Below are 11131 nucleotides of genomic sequence, written 5' to 3' on the forward strand. Positions count from 1 at the left end.
AGTTAATTTTTCTGTAGATCACAGGCATATCATCAAGCTATCCCTGCCTTGTGCTTCATTAAAATGTCAGGTGCCCCTGAGGAAAATTTCTTGTGTACTGGCACTCTGAGAGATGTGAGCCCTCTGCACAGGCATTAGATGATGCACTGACACTTGGCCACTGGCTCAACCTTCCCTTTGTACTGGTCAGCAGAAATTCCTAGCTGCCAAAGTTTGGAAAGAAAATAGACTCCTTTTCCATGAAAAACACTAAGAGTGTTTTTGATATTTAAAGTCATATGACTGTCAAATCAACTGCTTTGATGTCTCTATTGCCATGTGTGACTCCATATTCTCTCTGGCATGGGGAAAGTTTGCTTAGTGAATTACTATTTCCTGTATGTTTTTGTTTATCTTCAAATGCATGGGAACATAAGCAAAAACTAGAATTTAAAACCAAAAAGTGTTTAATGCTGATATAGCTTATTTCAAGTAAAGGATTAAGTTATCAAACCCGTGGATAATTCTGATCTGTAAAATTGGAAAAGACATGCACTGAGTGCATCTTTTAACCCCTTTTGTGCAAAGTTTGCCTTATAGGATATTGAATTCATAAAGTGGTCATCCTCCCCAATGTTCAGCATATAGTTTTTTTAAACAGGAAATTTAAAATTGATGCCCGTAAATAATATAATATTTTTCAAGAATATGAATACAAGTTAAGCTAAAATTTCTGCTATTTTTAGTCCAAGAGAGGTATAAGTCTTGTTGCAATGCAGCAAACAGTCAAAAATTTCAGATTAAAATTCCAGGAGGACTAAAAAGAGAAATGTACTGCAACCAGAGCTAGAAGTTTAGAGTGAAGTCTTGAGGTTTATCAATTATTGATACAGAGTATGAGCACTGAAAAGTTCATATGGAAACTATAAACTTTTTTTCCAGCTGGAGATTCCTTGGGGTGAGCTGCTGGTGAGTCTCTAAATATTATTGATGCTTGGAATGAGGAATGTGCTATAACATTGAGAAGTACTACTGGGACAACAAAAAAAAACACTTGGAAAGGCTTTTGTTGTAAGTGCTGTTTCTGATCCAGTGTGTGTTCCTGCTTGGGTCTAGGAGGACACTGAGCACTGGAGATCACACAAGCTTAAACAAAACATGTTATTATGTCTAGCACTCTGCTTACTTGAGTTTTTTTATCTCTCTCTCTTAGACCGCCACAAAATTCCTGACAGACAGAATTAAAAATGAATGTTAAAACTGTGAACCTAATACAGACTGTAGATACATAGCTTATGTATCATAATAATACTTCAAGGCTTTTCTTCCTTATTCACAGAATAAATATTTTCCAAAAGTGCAGGGTTCAAGAAATATATTTAATGTGAAGAACAATAATTCAATTAAGACCATGAGAGAAAATTATTAATTCAAATATATAAAGTCAACTTAAGGTGGGCTACAGAAAACAAACAAAACATTGTTACCTGAAGTGATTTTTATTTAAAAAGTTAACTGGAAGCGTTAGTTAGTGAGCTGTTTTTTGCCAGTTCATTGTTCCTCCAGACAATAACAGAAAATTGTGTAAATTCTATGAACAAAATGACTATTATGTTCTTCCTTTCTTTTCTCCTCACTCAATTACTAGCTCCATTCATCAATCTTGTATATGTATGAAAAATTTGTAATGCTTATTACATTAATAAATCTACAAATTCATAGCTTCTCTGCCCTCTTAGTCCCAAAATAAAACAGGTTTTTTATACTTACTATTTTTCAGGTATTTTCAAGGGAATTCCAATGGTAGAATAAAATGGATACTTGGCATAAAAGCCTTTCTTGAGAACAGATTTTCATATTGTCAGTGTGTATTGGGAGACTTTGCTTTCCTGAGCCTCTTGTTTCTGAAAGTAATTTCACAAAGCAAATACTACTTCTATTTATCAATTTCCAAGGAGTGTGCCATGCTTTGAAAGGCTAGGGATTCCTGACTTATGTCAGGTTATACAAAAAGCAGTGCAGAAACTGGAAAATGAAAGCAGCAGTATTAGTCAAATTGTGAAGCAAAGGGTCATTAAGGAAATAATTTACCGAAATGGCCATCTCTAGTCTATTACCCAGAAATTGCTGCCAGGCACTCAACAGCCCTCTGTGAAAAAAGAAGGCAAATCACTCACACAGAATTTTTAGAAGAAATTAATCTTTAGTTCTCTAACAAAATTAGGTAAACCAAGGAGGCTGTGTCACTTAAGATGCAAGACATGAAAAATACCAATCTTTCTCTTTAGACCCAAATTAGATTTTTTCCATATGCAAATAGTTTTGCAAAAGGTCCCATTTTATAACATAATCTGTCTACATTTTCATCCAATGCATTCTTTCTATTGCAAAGATCAATCTTGCATAGTTTTGGTGTACTGAGCTATGTAATAATTTTTTTTCTTAGGCGAACATATATTTACATAGATGCAAGGTACATTTAATTTTTGAATATGGTTAGTCTTTCTCATTTGGCCAGCTTTTCAAGCCATATGAATTCCTTCTCTTAAGATATGAACAAAACCCTTAAATGTGGCTTATGCCTTGCTGAATGGCATGAAAAATGCTGTGGTCGTGGTTTAACTTAATGAAACTAAAATAGGTATAATGTGTTGGATCCTGGAAAAAAACTTTGGAAAAAAGCCTGCTGTCTGATTTTTAATACGTAGTTGCAAAACTTATGACACATTTTTCACATTTTTTAACTAGTTACATTCTTTTTGCTTTTTCTGACAGAACAATACAATGGGGACTCTATTTTGAATATCTTTTAAATAAACTCACCAGCGGGGGCAAATTGCATAAATAACTTCACTGACATGGGAAAAAGAGGTGGAAGAAACCATTCAATTTTACCTAGCTTTACTCAATTGTACCCAGCTTTGTATGTAAACAAAACCCCCCCCAGCCCTGTTAATGTATGTGGAGGGCTTGGTCTGTTCTTCAAGTATCTAGCAATGGTTATTTCCAGGTAAGGTAGATCATGAATGTTCAGATAACTTTTACCAGATGATATTCACTGAGTTTATAGGAAGTTTATCCTGGATCCTCCACAGATTTTAAGACTTTTGCACCACAAGAAATACATATATGAAGAAAGCTCATAAATTGTAACAGCATAGGAAGACAGAATTTCTGAGGTTTCATAGTTTTCTAAAGCATCAGTTTTCCACAGATCATCAAACTTACTCTAGGTTTTTCTCAGAAAAACATGTGTAAGCATCATGCAGTGTGTACTTGATTAATTCATTCTTTCTGGGTTATGCATGTGTTCTGTGCCCCAAGCTTATTAACCTTTAGTTAATTTGATGTGATGCTTGACTTTGAATAAACATATCAGTTGGGTTGTGTATATAATATATATATATATATATATATATATACATACATACATATATATGTAGGTACTTGAATCAGATTATGATACACATTGAATTACAGATGGTGTACTTAGTTATGCATAACAGAGCTGAAAAAAATTAACTAAATTTAGCATTTAAACACTGAGTGGCATAGTTTCATTCTCTGCCAGTTGTCCCTCAATATTTCCTCAAATTACTTAGTAAAACATCCCAACAGCTTAAGGGTAGCTGGACATGCTGAAATAATGGTCTGTTTATTTTCTTTTTCTTTTTTTTTTTCATTGTTTATTTCTCTTACCTCCCTTGCCCTCTGATATATTTTGAAAATTTAGTATTGAAATTATAGTATCATTTACTCTTCTGTTTGCTATTTCCCAACAGCATTTCTTAGCAAATCTGTTTGACTCCAAAGTGACTGTGCTTATCCCTCCTCAAATTTATCTCAAAATCCTTGAATGCAACTTGAATGCTCTGGTTTTTTCAAGATATCCTTCTCAAATTTCTGAATCTTTTTCAACATAGTTCCAGATTTTTCCACTCTAGTGAAAACAATGATACTAAATTCCGTTGTTCCCATAACGTATTTAATCAGAAGTGACATAAATTAAAAAAAAAAATATTTTGAGAAGCTCTCTGGAACATATCCTCTGGAATAAAGTCACCACACAGGAACATGATTAGAAATAACAATGTATGTCCTAGTGGTTCTGTCATATCATGGTGGACACTACACGGCATATTTACATTGTTTTGAAATGATTTGATGAAATTTAAAAGCCGTCATAACCCAAACCAGGGATAGGTAGAGCTGTTAATAACCACTTTTCTTCACCAAGATAAGCCAGCCAAAATCCATCTGGAAACAGTTTATTTCCCTATTGCATCTTCAGGTACAGGCAGCTTATAAGTGTTTGGCTTGAATCTTGAAGGAAGACCTGTATGAAAGTACACAAAGTTTCCCTACATTTTTTTCCTTCTCTTTTCTTCAGGACATTCTCCATCTTCAAGTCCTATTTACTCTTACTCTGTCTAGGCTAAATCCGTAGGTAAATTAACTTTGCAATCTAGTTGGGCCTCCAAAAGTTAGGAAGAGTAGGATGAATGTACTATTTTTCCCGCAATACCAAGGATTATTGTTGTGCCCCATGAAATAAATCTCTGTACTTACAAAAGCTATTACAGCTTAGCATGTGTTTAATGGTCTCAGACACCTCTGTGATTTTCACTCTCCATTTAAATCAGTTCAGGATCAGGCGTGCTCTGGGAGAAGTGTAATCTGCATGTTAGTACTTATGCAGTATGAATGTTAAGCAGTCTGCATCCCTTCTATGCACATCTTTTGCAATATTTTCCTTTGCACATCTTTTAAAATTACCATTGTGAAAGTTTGTAATTGGGGGTTGTGAAAATATTAACTTGATCATGTAATTTTCTCCAGTCCTCTTCCGATCTTTCATATTTGGGAGGTTTTAAGTGGAGCCTCTTTATTATTTCTGTCCAGTGAAAATTTGGATGAATAATTTTGTTGGTCTGCTGCTTTTATTATTATGCTGGTATCATCTCCTTGGTTGTGCTTGGGATGCAGTGCATTTTTCCTCAGATATTTGCCTGGTTTTGCTTGATTTTCTCAGACCACTTAATGTTTTCCCTTCCATAAAACAGTGTTTGTGTTTTGCTCACCTCCAGATCCCAGATGAGTTATACATATCCATATATTTATCAAGAACATTAAAATGGTCTTAATTTTGAAAAAAAATGGTTGTTTTATTAATGTCAGTAAATTTTTACGTCATTGTAAGGTATAGGAGAATAAAATATCCTTTTTTTTTCCCCCCCGCCCCATGGGTTCTTTTGATGGCACTGAGGTAGAATATTCTGTTTATTCTTTTTCCCCCCCCCCCCATCTATGTGACAGTTACAATAACTGCAAAATAAGGTGCTTCAAGGGAATATCTGTTCTCAGTTGTTTCTGTTCTCAGTTGTTTCTTTTGAAGATTTCTAACTATATTTGAACATTTAGATATGGAATAGGCTGTATGACTGTTTATTTCAAAAACTTCAAACTTTTCAAATGCCTGCTTCTGATTGTCAGCTGCTGCTCCAATGATGTTTAAGTTTTTCAAATAGTGACTTTGTCACCCCTATCAGGAATGGGAAACCTCAATTATGTTGCTTTTAGAGTATTCACATAGATGATACAATGCATAGTGTTTTATTTATTTATGCATAGTGTCTTTAGTGAAGACTAAAGATACATACAAAACAAAAACTCCAGGAAAAGGTTCCTCTGGCAATATATGTTATCTATCATATTGTATGCTTATTTATTTTGGATATAATGGACTTCCAGAATACAGTACTGGACAGGAAAATTTCTAAGAAAATTATTTTGCTTGCATCAGTAATCAGCTTTCAGGTAAGTCTTTAATCTTTAAAGCCTTGAAAATTATTTGGCAATGAATTTACTAGCTGTAAATTTAAATGAGCGAGTTGTTTTGTAGCAATAAATCCATAATTTATTTTTTTTTTAATACAGCATAACTATTAACTTGTTTAAAAAAAAACATCCCTGAAGACTCAGCATGTGCTTGTATGAAGAAAGAAATGTGTTTGATTTCTCCTTGATGTTGTTTGAAACAGTCCAGTAAAATTCAGTAGGGTCATCTATAAATCCAAATAAATTTTCACGATTTTGAGTCAAAATGTCAGTATTTTATGGACTACTTGTTGTAGAATCCACTGCATACTTATCTGAAATAGAAAAATCATATTTTCTTCCAGTCTGTGTGTTTTCTGGACCTTTGATATGATGATACAGTTGTTAGAAAATATTTCCCAGGATTTGAACTTGGAGTAGGACCATCATCAGAGTCAAATATAGTCATAAAACTCTTGAGGTGTTCCCATGGGCTGCATCCTGGTGCTAATTAATGTGAGATAGTCATGCATTCAGCAGCCAGTGGTAAAATTCTGCCTCCTGCTGAACTTTGTTTCCTACTAGTCCTTGAATAATCTGTGAACTGAATGTGTTTTCAGTACTTCCTGATATTGTATTTTCTGGAACTAATTTAAAAAAAAAAAATTGAAAGGTGGATAAATTCTACAATATATCTTCTGCCTTTTATTTTGCTTTCTGGCAGCAAAAATAAAATCTGACACAAGGGTACAAATATTGCCAGTGCTCGAAGGTTAAAAACAGTGAGTAGCTCTCTTGTGAGGGTTATGTACATTCCAGCAAGGGTATGTCTGCATAGAATTTTTGAGAAACTTGTGCTAAAAATAAAAAAGTACATTTAGTAGTTCATTGATTGCTTAAAATAGGGAAACATATTACAGCTTCTGCTGATAAATGTGGATGGCACATAAAATGTCAGCTACACAGACCATTTCACAGTTCAACTGAACTTACCTTCCTAGAGTTAATTTATTGAGAGGGGCACATTTATTTTACTCTTCTGTATTTTGTTTCTTAGTCAGTTAAAAAAAAATCTGCAGTCATTGAAGCTCTTTAGGATGTTATGAAGATAATAGAAGCAAATTGACAAAAAATATCTGCATCAAGTCTTAGCCACCAAGTAATTCTTCTCAATTATTCCTTTGTCAAGACAAATATGTTTTTGTATGCAAAACTTGTTGTTGTAGTTAATTATCTCTGTAGATACAGCACATCAATAAGATTTTAATTAAGAAGTTCGCTGGTTATCTCTTTAGCAATCTGTTTTGGAATAGGGTTGTAACTGCTAGGTAATGAAGACACTGTGATATTTCAACTCTAATTTAAAGACAATTTTCCTGTCCAAGTCTTTGGCCTTCTCTCTCAGAGGTTGCCATCAGAAAGTTTACCAGAAGTTTTCTACATGAGGTTATTTTCATTTTTCAGTTTTCATAATGATAAACTCTTGGAGATTAGATTACAACAACAGTGAAAGTTAGTGAACTGATGATTATCATGGAGGAAAAAAAGATCCCTAGGTTTATAAATTAATAAATATTATCAAAATACTCTCAGATTTTTCTTATTTGTGTAAAAGCAAATAAATTCAAGGTATGTATTTATAACATTTAATTTATTATTATATAGAAATACTAATTAAATTGACTATTTAAATTTGCACCAAATCACAAAATATATGGATAGGATATCAGGTTAAAATTGCAGTAACTTCTATAGTTTTTTAATTTCAGTCAGTATTTCCTTATACAAAGAATATATGAGGAGTTTACAGCGAAAATAAATGTGTTTCTTTCAATAATTGATACTTATGCATTCTTCACCAAGGAAAAATAAAATAAAAATGAAGGTCATCTTTTTCTCAAGGCACTTGGAAAAGTGATCCGAGATCCCCAAACGAGCAACTTGGCTCTGAAGCAGAGTGAACAGTGTTAAAACCACCAAGCACATTGAATATCCATTAATTTCATATCCACTTTGAATCTCTATTTATGTGCACTACAGAGATGCTCTGCTGTGCTCTTAAAAATTATTTTAGCAGCCCTACTAACAATGGATCCACTGACAGAGTTGCAGCTTAAATGTTTGAATTTGAAGTTGTGACTTCATTAAGGATACATTAAGTTATAGTCCAACTATTTTCCCCTTTTGACATAATTTTTCAAACTCTGAATAAAAATTTTTATCTTCCTGAACTAATGCTTGGATGGATCAAACAACTCAAACCAAACCAACAGAAACACAGCTCGTGATATATGTCAGCCTTTTTTTGGTGCTGAAAGATGGTGAATCCAGGCAGAAGTCTTTGAAATTAGTTTCTGTATTGTTCCTTCCACTGTCTGCCTGTCAATTAAATTTGCTTTTTGCTGCCAAAGGTAGTGCTTCTGTATTTGTTTAGACACTGTACCCAGGAAGAGCACTACCCCCGAAATATTATTTTAGCATATAAACTTTACAAGGCAAGATAGATTGTTACAAGGAGGGCATCAGCTACTTTAATCTTTTCTGTAGTTCTGTGGTATGGGATCAATGTAGCAATTATTGAGAGTCAGCACAACACAGATTTGTGGCTCTATGTAGATACCTGTGTTGACTTAGGAGTGCATCAATCCCAGAACAATAAAGCAAAACTATGTATGGCTAATGAAATACCTAAAGAAATAGTCCTGCATCTGTCAGGTCACCTTGTGTCAATTCTTACAACTGTATACAGACAGTTTTTCTTCCAAGTTTTTCTATTTTACTCCAAAACTTCGTGCAAGATGAGTGACTTTCCTAGTCTATCACCTACAGCTTTATTTTGTTGATCATGGCTGAGGACTTTCATAAAAATGTTTTGGATTTTATGTCAATAAGCTGACATTAAATTACCCATGACATTAAATATGCGTTTAGGATTTTTTTTTTTGGCCTTTAACTATGTTTTACCTCTACTGTGTAGTTCATTTCCTAAGAAAAGGGACAGTTCCAGAGTATTTTCTTATAAAGTGTAATATTACCCTACAAAAATATCTTTTTCTCTCAGTGAAAAATCTTTACAGTAACTGCAGTGAAATCCCATTATTTGTTGCCTGAGCAGAAAATCTTTTTCTTTGCAGTGAATAGATACTTATAGTAATCTCCAACAGAAGAAAAACTACTTGGCTTTTAATGGCCACATGATGGAAGTGTTTCTTAATTTCTTATTGTGCATTTTGGTTACTGTCTAATGTTGCTGTACCTCAGAATAAATGTTTCTGTTACTAAAGGAAACACTAACAAAAGTGGACTCAGTTCCCCTGACTCAAGTTATCTATACCAGTCTCTTAAAATTATGCATTAAATGCCTTATCATGTGTCTTCCACTTTGGAAGAAGTTTATATATCTTGCTGTAATTAACATTGATCTTGTTCCTGATGTACTGAGCTCTCTGTGGAGTTCACAGCCTCTTGAGCTCTGCCCAGAGAATTAGAGGTGGGCATATTCCAATTAAATATTTTATCAGACCCTTAACAATCTATTTTCCCCTAATTCCCTCGCTACAAATGGGAGCATATTGTTGACCTAAGGAAGATAGTATAGAAAATATGTACTGTGGAAGAAAATACCCTTTTATTTTTTTTCCTGGGATACCATGACCTAAGGATAGAATCAAGACAGAGGTCCATCTCTTTTATTATAGATTTCTATTCTGTATAAATGTCATCCACATAAACAGTGGAAGTAACAAATATACTAGTGCTATGTTATGAAATAATACACCTGTATGTAAAAAAGCCCTCTCTTTTTTTGAAGGGTGTGTGATTTATGCTTGTATGGTGTAGAAACAAATATGCAAAGAGTTAAATGCAGGGAAAACAGTGGATTGTTCTGATTCAGCTTGATGGGTTCTGGTTTGGAGTGATGAGAGGCAATACGTTAAGAGAAGTAGAGTGTAAATATGTTTGTCAGATGGGTTTCTGTTATTTACATTAAGTGTCAAAGACAGTATTAGTGTATGGGACTTATTTTTCAATAAACATTTGCTGATTAATTATAAAAAACCAAATTTATTTTCACTCACATAAGTATACTGCAGGTTATGCAGGACTAGAAGGAATACCACAGTGATCTGTGAATACTTATAACTGAAGATAGATCACTTCACTAATGAGGGTTATGTCCATGGTCCCACTACAAATTCTCATTTTGGTGGGGAAAGTGAAGTCACAATGGGCAACAGTTTGAGACAAGTCTCAAAAATGCTGAGCCTTGTTGGTGAACTTTGTTGTACATTGTTTGTAAGCTGGACTCTGTGGCTCTGTGGTAGGTGGCCAGAATTTTTAGGCAATGAGTGGTTATAGCGGTCAGTTAGGATCATAACAGTTAGTATGCTGAACTAGATGATGTATAACATGCTAAATAATAGGAAGAAAACATTAATACAAGATGCATTACATACTTTTTTGAGCCTCCAGCTTGGAGATGAAGGGAGTTAACTCATATTTTTCAGGGAATGCCATTCTGCAGGATTTGTGCACCAAGTCCTGTTACAGAGCAGGTGATGTGTGCATCCTTTCATTATATGCATCCTTTCCTTTCTTAGCCTTCATACATTCCTTACTCTGACAATTTTCAAAGCCAGCCTTCCAGAACCATCAGGGTTTAGTTTGCTTAAGAAGGGGAGAGCTTCTTGTCTTTCAGTTATTTCTACCAGAGCTGTTCAGTTTTGCATGGGATTACAAGAGGACTTCTGCACTGAGGAGAGTCCTTGGGCCACTAAGTACAGATCTATAGATCTCTTGTATTGGAACCACAGCCATCTGACACTATCACCTGAAGTAGTTTAGCCTCTATTTCAAACCTGGTTAGGTTTCTGATCTAGAAATTTCTTCTGAGGTCCAGCACATCACTTTTCTGATGCTTGCAAAGTATTAAACATCTAGCCAAACTAAATGTTGGCAAACTGGTCAAAGCACAGTAAGAGTGGATTTCTACCTGTACAGTGTTTAAGGCTTGGAAATATATGAGTGCAGTAAGCCCAGGTCTTAGGGCTATAGGGTATACCTCATTTTGGGATTGCAGAGGCATTTGATGTGAAGCTGATATGAAGCTGCTCAGTGCAACATCTCCTAAGATGCTGCTGGACATGGTGTAACAAATGTGTAGGTGAGACATGCTGCTCTCAAGTGGTCCTGTGTAACCTGCTCCAGCTGACCCTGCTTAAGCTGAGAGTTTGCACTAAATATTCCCAAGATGTTCCTTCCAACCAAAATGGTTTTGTGGTCCTTCTGTCCTTCAAATTGCTTCTGAAAGCAATTTGTCAACATCTGTTTTAAT

The sequence above is a fragment of the Onychostruthus taczanowskii genome, unplaced genomic scaffold (genome assembly GCF_017590055.1).
Source record: "Onychostruthus taczanowskii isolate IOZ18803 unplaced genomic scaffold, ASM1759005v1 scaffold2, whole genome shotgun sequence".
Taxonomy (NCBI): Eukaryota; Metazoa; Chordata; class Aves; order Passeriformes; family Passeridae; genus Onychostruthus; species Onychostruthus taczanowskii.